The following is a 15,828-nucleotide window of genomic DNA, read 5'->3' as shown; positions in this document are numbered from 1 at the left end:
TATATTTTGGAATCAACCTCAACCCTGTATAGCTAACTCCAACATTCACATATAGAGTGTCTATGGTTGTTCCGAAATATATATAGATGTGTCGACATGATAGGTCGAAACATTGTATACGTGTCTATGGTATCTCAAGATTACATAATATACAATACAAGTTGATTAAGTTATGGTTGGAATAGATTTGTTACCAATTTTCACGTAGCTAAAATGAGAAAAATTATCCAATCTTGTTTTACCCATAACTTCTTCATTTTAAATCCGTTTTGAGTGAATCAAATTGCTATGGTTTCATATTGAACTCTATTTTATGAATCTAAACAGAAAAAGTATAGGTTTATAGTCGGAAAAATAAGTTACAAGTCGTTTTTGTAAAGGTAGTCATTTCAGTCGAAAGAACGACGTCTAGATGACCATTTTAGAAAACATACTTCCACTTTGAGTTTAACCATAATTTTTGGATATAGTTTCATGTTCATAATAAAAATCATTTTCTCAGAATAAAAACTTTTAAATCAAAGTTTATCATAGTTTTTAATTAACTAACCCAAAACAGCCCGCGGTGTTACTACGACGGCGTAAATCCGGTTTTACGGTGTTTTTCGTGTTTCCAGGTTTTAAATCATTAAGTTAGCATATCATATAGATATAGAACATGTGTTTAGTTGATTTTAAAAGTCAAGTTAGAAGGATTAACTTTTGTTTGCGAACAAGTTTAGAATTAACTAAACTATGTTCTAATGATTACAAGTTTAAACCTTCGAATAAGATAGCTTTATATGTATGAATCGAATGATGTTATGAACATCATTACTACCTTAATTTCCTTGGATAAACCTACTGGAAAAGAGAAAAATGGATCTAGCTTCAATGGATCCTTGGATGGCTCGAAGTTCTTGAAGCAGAATCATGACACGAAAACAAGTTCAAGTAAGATCATCACTTGAAATAAGATTGTTATAGTTATAGAAATTGAACCAAAGTTTGAATATGATTATTACCTTGTATTAGAATGATAACCTACTGTAAGAAACAAAGATTTCTTGAGGTTGGATGATCACCTTACAAGGTTGGAAGTGAGCTAGCAAACTTGAAAGTATTCTTGATTTTATGAAACTAGAACTTTTGGAATTTATGAAGAACACTTAGAACTTGAAGATAGAACTTGAGAGAGATCAATTAGATGAAGAAAATTGAAGAATGAAAGTGTTTGTAGGTGTTTTTGGTCGTTGGTGTATGGATTAGATATAAAGGATATGTAATTTTGTTTTCATGTAAATAAGTCATGAATGATTACTCATATTTTTGTAATTTTATGAGATATTTCATGCTAGTTGCCAAATGATGGTTCCCACATGTGTTAGGTGACTCACATGGGCTGCTAAGAGCTGATCATTGGAGTGTATATACCAATAGTACATACATCTAAAAGCTGTGTATTGTACGAGTACGAATACGGGTGCATACGAGTAGAATTGTTGATGAAACTGAACGAGGATGTAATTGTAAGCATTTTTGTTAAGTAGAAGTATTTTGATAAGTGTATTGAAGTCTTTCAAAAGTGTATAAATACATATTAAAACACTACATGTATATACATTTTAACTGAGTCGTTAAGTCATCGTTAGTCGTTACATGTAAGTGTTGTTTTGAAACCTTTAGGTTAACGATCTTGTTAAATGTTGTTAACCCAATGTTTATAATATCAAATGAGATTTTAAATTATTATATTATCATGATATTATCATGTATGAATATCTCTTAATATGATATATATACATTAAATGTCTTTACAACGATAATCGTTACATATATGTCTCGTTCAAAAATCATTAAGTTAGTAGTCTTGTTTTTACATATGTAGTTCATTGTTAATATACTTTATGATATGTTTTCTTATCATAGTATCATGTTAACTATATATATATATCCATATATATGTCATCATATAGTTTTTACAAGTTTTAACGTTCGTGAATCACCGATCAACTTGGGTGGTCAATTGTCTATATGAAACATATTTCAATTAATCAAGTCTTAACAAGTTTGATTGCTTAACATGTTGGAAACATTTAATCATGTAAATATCAATCTCAATTAATATATATAAACATGGAAAAGTTCGGGTCACTACATAAAAGTCGTGTTCAACATATTTTTTATTTATTTATTTGCTGTACGAAGGTTCCTCCTGTCGACCATCAAATTACTACAAAACAAAGGATTATGCTAAGAGGTTATCACATTCAATTAACCTTACATACTCGCTCTCAATTATCGATTTTGTTAGCTTTAATTTGTTGAATTAAATGTAAATTGATAAAGAAGTCAGATAACTGCCTTGTTCTTCAATAATTTTTGTCAAAAATCGAATTCGAGTAAATCTTCAAAATGTATTAATGCCGTTTTGTTAGGATTCAGTTATGTAAACTTTCTGCAAAAGATCATATCTCAATTCTTTATATCGAGATTTAATTTTGGAGTCAAATCTTAATTGTAAAAAGTCAAACCATATGTTCTTCACAAAATTCGCTTTTGTTTTAATGTTTCTGTTAAAATTAACGATTCAGAAACTTTCTTTGAATGATTTAGAACCAAAGTCATGTAGGAATCGTGAGTTAAATCGGTCTCAATTTTAAAATCACGATTGGAGTTCATTGAGTCTTCGTAAGCTTCTGCTGTTACTGTTATTTCGATAATTTTTTTTTTGTTTATTCAAAACACACAACCAGATCATATCTGTTTATATTAAGACACCCAAACCCAAAAACGTATTTCACAATTAGGATTATTGAGGTCTCTGGCCAGTTGATTTGAGTAAGAAGGAGAGGAAGAGAAACAGAACTAAATACGGGTTATACATATTTCTGTGCATAGAGATTCAGATAAGCTGGTACAGAGTAATGGTCTAGGGTATTTGTGTGTTATCAAGAGGTCTCGGGTTCGATCCCAACTTGGAGCAGTTTTTTTTTAAAAGGGTTATTAAAGGTAGATTTCATTTTTTCTTAAATTATCACCATTATTATTATTATTATTAATTATTATTGATATTGTAATTATCATAATTACTAATTTAAGTAGTAGGTATTATTATTATTATTATTATTATTTTGATTTTAGTTACAATTATGGTGGTTATTATTATTATTATTATTATTATTATTATTATTATTATTATTATTATTATTATTATTATTATTGCTAGTGTTAATTATTGTTGTTAAAATTGTTATTATGACTAATATTATTATCATTAATTAGTATTATTATTATTATTATTACTGACATTAACATATGTATTATTGTTATTATAATTATAATCATTATTATTATTATTATTATTATTATTATTATTATTATTATCATTATTATCATTAGTAGTAAAATTTTTATATTCATAGTTATTATTTTTAGTATTACTACAAATAGATATTTTTATATAAGAATACATTGCAAGAATATTAATATCACATATCACTATAAATTTATTATTAACAAGATAGTAACTAAGCTATGTATAAAATATATCAAATTAATATATACATATATATTTTATCATATATAAACCCTAATATAAATTATTATTATTAATATGTTATAATGAAAGATAAACACTAATTAAATTAAAAAAATAGATAAATTAAATATATCTATATCTATATAACAAATAAATTAACAAGTATATTATTAAAAATAATATATATATCTATTCGATTTCGATTATGTGTGTTAATATATATACCTGATATAGGTTCATGAATCCGAGGCCAACCCTGCATTGTTCATTTGTTTAATGTCGTCATATGTATTTTACTACAAAATACAGTATGGTGAGTTTCATTTGATTCCCTTTTACTCTTTACATTTTTGGGACTGAGAATACATGCGCTGCTTTTATAAATGTTTTACGAAATAGACACAAGTACGTGAAACTACATTCTATGGTTGAATTATTAAACCGAATATGCCCCTTTTTAGTCTGGTAATCTAAGAATTAGGGAACAGACACCCTAATTGACGCGAATCCTAAAGATAGATCTATTGGGCCCAACAAGCCCCATCCAAAGTACCGGATGCTTTAGTACTTCGAATTTATCATGTCCGAAGGGAGTCCCGGAATGATGGGGATATTCTATATGCATCTTGTTAAGGTCAGTTACCAAGTGTTCAATCCATATGAATGATTTTTGTCTCTATGTACGGGACGTATGTTTATGAGAATTGGATATATGAAATCTTGTGGTCTATTAAAATTATGAAATGATTATTTATGATAAACTAATGAACTCACCAACCTTTTTGGTTGACACTTGAAAGCATGTTTATTCTCAGGTATTAAAAAAATATTCCGCTGTGCATGACATATTTCAAAAGACGTTGCATTTGAGTCGTCGAGTTCATCAATATTATTACTAAGTCAATTATAGTTGGATATATTATGAAATGGTATGCATGTCGTCAACTGTCGATGAAATGAAAGTTTGTTTTTTTTAAAAAACGAATGCAATGTTTGTAAAATGTATCATATAGAGGTCAAGTACCTCGCGATGAAATCAACTATTGTTAATCGTTTATAATGTATATGAACGGGTCCTTTCACTTTGTTCGTACGATGAAGATTTGCATGTTGTGGTTTACGTATGAGTACATGAATGAATGTGTATATATATTTTTAGGGTTTATGAGCTATGTGTTTATAGGCTCACGAATTAGGGTTTCGGTAGAATCTCTTCCTTAATTAAATGCAATCTTATCCCAACTAACTTTCGTTATTTAAGGAAAAGAATCCGAATTGATTATACCGTACATTCTTCTAGAATGTACTGGACCCTTATGCAAGTATACGAAACTCGCATCAGATGGTATAGGTGCATAGAGTGCGGCTATACCCGTGCCATATCTCTGACATGACAGTTTTGTGTGCGGTTTAGGGCTTTGGATGCGCATCCGCATTGTCCTGCGGATATGCGTATCATTAAGTCCCCCAGTTCGATGTTATATACAATGAAAATTAGTGTATGACGTCGAACTAGTAAGAAAAATGTACACCTAATGAACCACAACAACACCTTTGATTCAAATTAGCATGCTTAATGACTTTGCTAAAAAAATCCTAGTTGGATTCCAAATATAACCGGACAGTGCATAAGATTATTTAAGTATATATGCGTAACCGGATACTGTATAAGCATTAAATGCAATGTATGCGTGCAGTCACCACCCTGTCTTTTCGGTTGCATTTCCTGCACCCGAGGTGACAACTGTCACTGTTTTCTGAAAAGGTAATGATTGTAATTATGCAACCGCCTGTTGATGCTAACGTGCACCGGGCATCTTAGCAAAGCGTTTTAGCTTAAGATTGATACACGTGTATGGCTACTATTATACACTTGTTACTTTTTGACTCCCGTATTTTCTCTATAAATAGCCTTTTGGGTTTTTTCGTATCTCACAATCTTTTCCCTTTTAAATCATTCAACCCTTCTCATCTTCTCTGCGAAGACCTATTCTTGACTAAAAAGGTATATTTCATACTCTCATATTTTGCATTACGCTATGCAACCCTAGTTACTTTTTTATTTTATTTTATGTATCATTCATGTGTTGTTCTGCATCTGACATTATAGATGAAGTTGGAATCTTATGCACCCAATCCGGCCACCGATTTCGGTAACCATTCCAGTTCACCAGTCAGTCATTCAGACACACTACCTTCACTATATCAAACTCCCAGTACTAGAGGGCTAGATAACCATAAAAGGTTACATGACGAAGGTATTAATTTCATCCGATGGCCTTTTAGTTGAATATCAACGTTTTGTTTTTTATACGCCATATTTATTGTTGTTGCAGGTCCAAGTGGTGTAGTTCATCATTCCAAACGTGTATGCCCGAATCCAGAAGATTTGTCTCTACTGATTCCAAATGCCAATGAACTCATGAAGGTTCCTCTTCCAGTATTCGCCCAACAATTTTCTTTTCTACAAGCTTGTGCCCCTCAGCAATTGATTCAAAAGTTTTTCACACTTTCACCTTTCGAAGAGCTTTACATGGACACGCAATCGACGTTGTTCAATTTTGCCAAGGACCTCAATCGTTTGCAACTCAAATCTGCTGAGCTCGCTCATCCACCACCGCCGTCATCGACAGAGACTTCCATGATACATGCCTTGCAGCAGGAAAATGCAAAGCTAACTGACCAGTACGCGGTTGCAGTAACCGCGCACGTGCATGCAGAAGAGCGAATTAATACTCTGATGTTTAAAAGGCAGCAGGAGGAGGATCGGCATGTTGCTGAGAAAAGGTTTATGGACTCGGAGATTACATCGTTATCTGCAAAGCTTAAAGAGTCAGAGAACCATGTCATATTTTTAAACGAAAACTTTAGTGACTGGATTGCGGCACGGGAGTCATGGGGTGCGAAACATGACGCTGTAAAGGTGGAGTATGACATTCTCCGCAAGGGTTTACCGAACCTTGTCTAGCATGTGCGTATGAGCGAACCCAGTTCTGGAATGTTATTCGCCAGGAACTGTATGTGCCCCCGTGATTCCCCCCAATATTGCTGAGTTGCTCGTTGATGGAGCCAAGGAAAAATGTGAGGAAGCTTGTTCCCAACTTCAACAAATCTCGATCCCCCCGTCTTCAATTTCTCATTAACGATCCTACCATCTTCGCGCAGGAGATAATTATCGACAAACTCAATTTGAGTTTGTTAAGCTATCCATGGGTGGCTTTTTTTGCCAATGAGGGATGGGCCTTGCAATCTTGGAGGTTTCGCATCCCTATATTATATTTTTCTTTTCTGTTGACAGCGGAGTATGCATCTGATCGCTGCGTGCGAGGATGGCATACTCTCCTTAGTGTAGGGCAAACGTTCCAGCCAATGCCACCCCCTTTTTTTATTTTTATATTAGCTTGTATTAGGTCAAATTTTGGTACGTGTCCTGCTTTTATGCTAAGCGGTTGACTTTATATCTTCTAACTGTAATTTGTTAGCTTGTGATTGAATATAATTCGACACCTTTTTTGGTTAAAGTGCATAATTGTTTTTACGAAATCACTACGGCGATTATAATGATTTGTTACAATATTATGCATTCAATAACTCTTATGTAGAATAAATGCCATGACTTCATGACGGGAGCGACCCTTCAATCATTTCATGATCTTTTTATTCTTGCGCCAACAATCCAATGTTGTACACACCAGTAAGCAAACCAATGCTTATAAGTTTATACTCAAGACTTTTATAAAAAATTTTATAAGTACGTACGCGTATACAATCCAATGTAAATTACCCGTACTATAGACAAACCAATGTCTATACTCAAGAGTCTTCCGGCCACGCCAATGTCCGGGTTATTTAAACAAGTAAACCAAACTTGTGTTTTATAGTCTAGACTGTGCAAGTCTCTGTCTTGCGCGGTGTACGAGCGTTTGAAACAAACCAATGTTTTACTACTGTCACCATTAAAAATAGTATTAGTAACCAAACTAAACTATGCCACTTGAGACTCGGAGTATGTCCCTGTGCAGATTAAGGGGCATGCAATCAACAAAATTTTTTAACAAATGCACAAGTTATTGGCTTAAATTGCATGATTCAATTTATTTTAAACATATCACTTGACCAACACTTAGTTGTCATGTTTACATTGGAAATTAAAACTTTACATAATAAAAACTTAAAACAGTTTTTTGGGGTGATCAATCCCTCTGCAGTTTTTTCATATGTAGCACCGTTTCAGTATTTGCGCATGTCATGTGCGTTTTATTGCTTTTCCATCTAAACTTGCTAGCCGATACGCCCCTGTATTGCTTATGCCAATAACCTTGTAAGGTCCTTTCCATTTGGATCCAAGTTTACCCGTATCCTCTGCTCTGCTGATAATGCTAAAAACGAACATATATTTCATAGCATTATCCTCCAAGAAAGACAAGCTTTTAGTTGCAATTGTTCTATTTACAAGTGATATTCGTTTAAATAATAAAAGGTGAAGACAAAAGACAGATTTGACGAATTGAAGACGCAAACGACCAAAAAGCTAAAAAGTACAAAGTACAATCAAAGTGGTTTAAATTATTGATGAGAAACGTCTCAAAATTACAAGAGTACAAGACACAAAAAGCAAAGTACAAGATATTAAATAGTACGAAAGGACGTTCAAAAATCCAGAACCGGGACCAGAGTCAACTCTCAACGCTCGACGCAACGGACTAAAAATTACAAGTCAACTATGCACATAAATATAATATAATATATAAATAATTCTTAAAATTATATATATATATATATATTATATTATATTATATAAACCGTCGGAAAATAAACAAACAAAAGCATGTGAGCTGTAAAAGAAGGCCATGCGATCGCATGGCCAGAAGGCACAAATGCCATGCGATCGCATGGTGAACAGTATCAGGCCATATCCTATAAAAAGCAACGAATTCAGTCGAATGTATATACCTTTTTCTCTCTATCACTCAACGATATATATATATATATATATATATATATATATATATATATATATATATATATATATATATATATATATATATATATATATATATATATATATGTATATATATATATATATAATTTATAATTATAATTTTAATTTTAATTTTAATTTTAATTTAATAATAATAAGGGTATATATATATATATATATATATATATATAATTTATAATTTTAATTTAATAATAATAAGGGTATGTTAGCGAATGTTGTAAGGGTGTAAGTAGAAATTATGTCCGTGTAACGCTACGCTATTATTAATCATTGTAAGTTATGTTCAACCTTTTTAAATTAATGTCTCGTAGCTAAGTTATTATTATGCTTATTTAAATTGAAGTAATCGTGATGTTGGGCTAAAATATTAAAGACGGGGTAATTGGGCTTTGTACCATAATTGGGGTTTGGACAAAAGAACGACACTTGTGGAAATTAGACTATGGGCTATTAATGGGCTTTATATTTGTTTAATTGAATGATAGTTCGTTAATTTAATATAAAGATTTACAATTGGACGTACCTATAAATAACCACATACACTCGATCGGACACGATGGGCGGGATATTTATAAGTACTAATAATCGTTCATTTAACCGGACACGGGAATGGATTAATAGTTAATGGACTTATTAAAACAGGGGTGAATTACATACAAGGAAAATTGGTGTAATTATAGTTTAAGTCCCCAATTAGTTGGAATATTTGACTTCGGATATAAGGATAATTTGACGAGGATACTCGCACTTTATATTTATGACTGATGGACTGTTATGGACAAAAACCAGATGAACATATCGAATAATCCAGGACAAAGGATAATTAGCCCATGGTAATAAACTAAAATCAACACGTCGAACATCATGATTACGGAAGTTTAAATAAGCATAATTCCTTTATTTCATATTTCATCGCACTTTTATTTACTGTCATTTTATTTAATTGCACTTTTAATTATCGTACTTTTTAATTATCACAATTTTATTTATTTTCATTTAATTTATCGCACTTTAATTATTGTTATTTACCTTACGCTTTAAATTAAGTTATATTTATTTTTAATATTTTACATTAGGTTTTAACTGTGACTAAAGTTTTAAAATCGACAAACCGGTCATTAAACGGTAAAAAACCCCTTTTATAATAATAATACTACTTATATTTATATTTATATTTATACAAATATAGTTTTAAAAATATAGCGTTAAACTTGGCTAGATCCCTGTGGAACGAACCGGACTTACTAAAAACTACACTACTGTACGATTAGGTACACTGCCTATAAGTGTTGTAGCAAGGTTTAGGTATATCCACTTTATAAATAAATAAATAAATTGTGTAAAATTGTATCGTTTTTAATAGTATTTCCTAGTAAAATATAAGTTATTTCGTATACACCTCTACGCACATCAAGTATTTTTGGCGCCGCTGCCGGGGAACTGCTTAAACGCCGGAAGCAAAACGCTATATATATAAAAAAAAGATTTTTATTAAGTTGTAATCTATTTTTGTAAAAATATACGTTTTAAATATCAAAAATACAAAAATACCAAAAACAAGAAAAAGAAAAATATATCTATATTTTTAAGTTTAGTTAAATTAAAAAGTTTTTTTTTTTTTAAAGTTATAAAAACTTATAAGTTATATCTATATTTTATATATATTAAAAAATATATATAATTAAAATTGTAAACGGGCTACACTGTAGCAGCCCAAATAATCTGGCCCGATTTTCTAATTCTTGCGACCGCATGAATCCATAGGCTAAAACTCATGCGACCGCATGAGGGTTACTGATACGCCCAACTGAACCTGCCAACAGCATTAATTACGGATTATTATTAATTATTATTAATATTAAACCCTAATTAGGGTTAGTATATTATATTAATTAATTTTATATTTAATTAATTTGTAATATTTAGTTTTAAATTAGTTTTATTAATATAATAAATTGATACTTTTATAAAATAAATAATATAAAAATAATATTTTTATAAAAATTAGTAATTTTATCATTTTTTGTCTCTTTTTATAAATTGTATATTTTTATTATTTAGTACATAAGTTGTATATTTTTCGCTCGTAATTAGTTCGTAACTTAGTATTTTGCCGTAGTTATTTTTATTTCTAGATTTGTAGGCTTTGCCGTAAAATCCCTTAAGTGCTTTTTCTTTAGACTAAGATTTAGGTGCTTTAGAATTTTGCGACGCCGTTTTATAAATTTTAGTACTTTTTAAGTTATTGCCGTTTTGGATATAGAATTTTCTTTAAAGTTTAATACTTTTAGACGCAACTTTTAATTCTTAGATTTTAGATTTTTAAGTTTCGGCGCGCTACGTTCTTTTTATTATTTTTCGATCTTTTATTTTTCGACGTTTTTTGACTCGCTCTTTTTCTTTCTTATTTCTCGATGCTTTAGTTTTTAGGATATAGAATTTTCTATTTCTTCTCTAAAATTTCTTTAAATTTCGACGAAAAATTATTTTAAGCGGTTAAATTGATAGACATCCAAAATTTTCTGCTTCGTAGTAATAGTTGGATTTGTTAGTGGCTGAGTTGTGAGCTTCCGATTTAAAGGGTTCTGGCTCCCTGCTACATCTTTTGGCTATTCGAAACGTGGACAAAAGCAGAAAAGTTTATTCATTTGATAACTTATATAATTTTTATCTTTTATAACTAATAGGATATTCAGTGAATGCACCGAGCAAAACGTTCACCACCTTTTATACGTTCACCACCTGTAACTCGATCAAGACATCTAGCCAATATTGTCGCAGTTGATTTTTCTTTAGAATCGTCATCCAGTCGACCAAGTACTCCAATTCAAATTTCCGATAATCCATTTTTTGAACCCAACCTCACAATTGAGAATCCGGAGGATATTCAGGGACAATTCAGAGATCCTGAACCATTAATCTTTCCTCCGGAACCACCAATCATTCAAACAGAGATTGTCGAGGAACAAACCATTAAATCAGAATCCTCTAGTGATTCAGATTCAACAAATTCAATCATGGAAAATCTGGAACCTCTAAGTATGGAAGACCGAAAGAGAGCTAAACGCACTGGCCAAGGTCACGCAATTACTCAACCAGACATTAATGCGCCAGATTATGAAATCAAAGGACAAATCCTACACATGGTAACTAATCAATGCCAATTTAGTGGTGCGCCGAAGGAAGATCCAAACGAACATCTTCAAACCTTTAATAGGATCTGTACTTTATTCAAAATAAGAGAAGTGGAGGATGAACAGATCTATCTCATGTTATTTCCCTGGACTTTAAAGGGAGAAGCCAAGGATTGGTTAGAATCGTTACCTGAAGGGGCGATTGATACATGGGATGTCTTAGTTGAAAATTTTCTTAAACAATTCTTTCCGGCATCTAAAGCCGTAAGACTTCAAGGAGAAATTGTTACGTTCACACAAAAGCCAAATGAAACATTATATGAGGCGTGGATAAGATTTAGAAAGTTATTAAGAGGATGTCCGCAACATGGTTTAGACACTTATCAAATAGTACAAATATTCTACCAAGGATGCGACATCACTACAAGAAAAAACATCGATATAGCAGCTGGTGGTTCCATTATGAAGAAAACCGCAACTGAAGCTTACAAAATTATTGATAACACTGCTTCCCACTCACATGAGTGGCATCAAGAAAAAGATATCGTTAGATCATCTAAAGCAGCTAGAGCCGATTCTAGCCATGACTTTGATTCCATTTCTGCAAAGATAGATGCTGTCGAGAGACGAATGGAAAAGATGACTAAATTTATTTGATTTCGATACGATAAGCAAAGTCTATAAAGCTGAGTCTCAAAATTTTTGGAACAGTTTACATTAATGAAATTACCCTTTAACTATTCCCGACGATTCACGAAAAATTGTTGTAAACAACTAAATGTATATAAAGGTGTATGTGTATATGTATATGTATATGTATATAAATAAACCAAAGTATGTATAATAATCTGAACTAGTATAATACAATTAATCACTTGAATTAAATAGATAGTGTATTGTACCAAATAAATAATATGTTATTAGAGTAAATATATGTAAGTATATATATGAATTATGTACACAATTAATTTTATATGTATGTGGTAATATAAATAATAGGTAATCACTATTGTTATATTGTAATGTAAATATTACATAATTAATAATATGTAATATTATTATACTAAATTTAATTACAAGTTTGAATATATAATTGTTATATTAATATTATTATCATTTATATTATTATTATCATTACTAGTAATTAAAATTATTATTATTGTTAGTATTAATATTGTCATATTATTAATTGCCATTTATTATTATTAGTCTTTATTAATAATATTATTATTAGTATTATTAACAGTGGTAATATATTGATAATCGTTAATTTATGAATCTTATATATAAACATATATAAATTGTTAAAAAGATATATATATATATATATATATATATATATATATATATATATATATATATATATATATATATATATATATATATATATATGCATTATATGCAGATATATAAAATAATGATATATCTTTATTATTATTATCATTATGTATTATTATTTATTATAAAAAATAATATATAACTATTATTATTAATAGTACATATTTATAGTTATTATTATTATTATTATTTATATATATATTAATGATATATATATCAGCATTATTATTATTTATTATTATTATTAATAATATATATTTATTAATTATATAAACCCATAAATCGTACAAAGAGTTGTTAAACTTACCTATCAATACTGTAATTGTTTTTGGTTTATGTTGATTTCTGTTATGGGTCACCTTCTTAAAACAAATCAGCCAGCTATTAAAGTGTACGAATACTGCTTTCTGTTTTTATTTTTTTTATTTATTTGCTCTTTATCTTCCTGAGTGAAATATTGTGTCGACACACTCAGATTTTTACAGCAAACATTTCTCAAATTTTAATTGATTAAATCCTGCATATCTACCATCCTATATATCAATTACCCCAGCCCAACATCAATGAACCTGTCAAACTTATTTTATTTTTATTTTTAAACTGCCATATTCCCTGTTCTTGACTCAAATAATTAAAACCTCGATTTTATATCAAATTCGAAAATGTGTAAATGTAGAGTTGTTAGGAATCCCTTCTTAAAACTTCCTGTAAATTATCAAAGTCCAATTCCTCATAACACTCTCGAATTTTGGAGTCAAAGTTCTTGATTCTAAAAGTCAACAAATGTTCTTGAGCCAAATTCGAATTCTTTTTAAAGTCTTTGGATCGATTAATGATTGATAAAGTTTCTATGAAGTATTTAAAACACAATTTATGTTACAGGTACTAGCTAGAATTTCTTTTAATATCGAAAACCAAATTTTTTTTCTTTTATGCAGCGACTGCCGCAGGTACTGTTTTTCATTTTTTTTTGTTTGTTGTTCTTTTATTCTGTTAATCACACAAGTCACCTCTGGTTTAATTTAGAAGTCTGAAAACGAAAATTCAGTGGTTAAGATGTCTTGTTGGTTCTTTGCCATTTTTTTCTATTCGGGAGGTTGAAGAAGGGTAATAGTTTGATATGGGTTTTAAGAAAATGGAGGAGGATTAAAAATAGAAAAGCAAGCACAGCTGAACGGTTTAGCAAGGTGTCGGGTTAGCGTGTGGTCACGGGTTCGAACCCAGGGGCCGTCATGTTTTTTTTGGAACAAATTTCACTTGAGGTAGTTTCCTAATACTATTAATATTATTATTTCTATTATTATTAGTTGTTATTAATAATAATATTATTTATTATTAATTATTATTATGATTACTATTATTGTGGTTGTTATTATTATTTATTATTATTATTAAGTATGAATGTTTGTATTATTAATAATATTAAGTATTATACCTATCATTTTTATTATGAATATTAGTTATGATATTATCATTAAGTACTATTAGTATTATTAATATTGTTATCATTAACTTTATCATTTTTACAATTAGTATATGTATTATGATTATTATTATTAGGATTATGACTATTATTATTATCATTATTATTAGTATTTGTATCATTTGGTAATTATCTGTATTATTATTGTTATCATTAGCATAAGTTTTATTGTTAAAGTTATCTTTATTATTATTATTACTATGGTTATCTTTATTAGTAAAAAATATTATTTTTAGTAAATTATCATTAGTAGTAAAGTTATTATCCTTATTACAAAATATCATTTTCAAAAGTTAACGTTATCATTATTATCACTATTATTACTACCAATATTATTACTATCATATCTATCATTTTCAGAACTACTACAAATAGATTTCTTATAAAGATATATAAAATTATAGTTTTAATATTAAAAAGATATAAATTAAGCTATATGTAAAAGATATCAAATTTAAAATATAAATATATATTTTATCATATAAAAACCTTAATATACAATTTTATTATTATTAATGATGAATAATAGTTATATAAAATTATATAAATAATAATCATTTTCAAATATATTTACAAACTAAATAAATAATATATAAAGTTATAACATATGAAATTGTTCGATTACGAGTATATGTTTTAATAAATATATAAATGATATAGGTTCGTGAATCCGAGGCCAACCCTTCATCGTTCAATATCGTCATATGTATTTTTACTACAAAATACATTAGGTGAGTTTCATTAATCCCTTTTTAAATGCTTTTGCAATATATATATTTTTGGGACTGAGAATACATGCGCAATTTTTATAAATGTTTTTACGAAATAGACACAAGTAATCAAACTACATTATATGGTTGAATGATCGAAATCGAATATGCCCCTTTTTATTAAGTCTGGTAATCTAAGAATTAGGGAACAGACACCCTAATTGACGCGAACTCTAAAGATAGATCTATCGGGCCCAACAAGCCCCATCCAAAGTACCGGATGCTTTAGTACTTCGAAATTTATATCATGTCCGAAGGAGGATCCCGGAATGATGGGGATATTCTAATATGCATATTGTGAATGTCGGTTACCAGGTGTTCAATCCATATGAATGATATTTTGTCTCTATGCATGGGACGTATGTTTATGAGAAATGAAAATATGAAATCTTGTGGTCTATTAAAATATTGAAATGATTATTATGATAAACTAATGAACTCACCAACCTTTTGGTTGACACTTTAAAGCATGTTTATTCTCAGGTATGAAAGAAGTCTTCCGCTGTACAATTGCTCATTTTATAGATATTACTTGGAGTCATTCATGACATATTTCAAAAGACGTTGCATTCGAGTCGTTG

At 29.7% G+C, this 15,828-nt stretch overlaps 1 non-coding gene across 1 annotated transcript; it reads right to left on the bottom strand.

Annotated features, from left to right (window-relative positions):
• Window positions 1-11,923: 11,923 nt before the first annotated feature.
• Window positions 11,924-12,030, bottom strand: LOC139869762 (small nucleolar RNA R71). The gene has a single exon (XR_011766343.1). It is a non-coding gene; the product is annotated as a small nucleolar RNA R71 (small nucleolar RNA).
• Window positions 12,031-15,828: the final 3,798 nt, after the last annotated feature.

This window comes from Rutidosis leptorrhynchoides, chromosome 9 (assembly GCF_046630445.1).
Source record: "Rutidosis leptorrhynchoides isolate AG116_Rl617_1_P2 chromosome 9, CSIRO_AGI_Rlap_v1, whole genome shotgun sequence".
Taxonomy (NCBI): Eukaryota; Viridiplantae; Streptophyta; class Magnoliopsida; order Asterales; family Asteraceae; genus Rutidosis; species Rutidosis leptorrhynchoides.
Note: the sequence above shows the minus strand (reverse complement) of the source record. Positions and strands in the feature narration are given on the sequence as shown.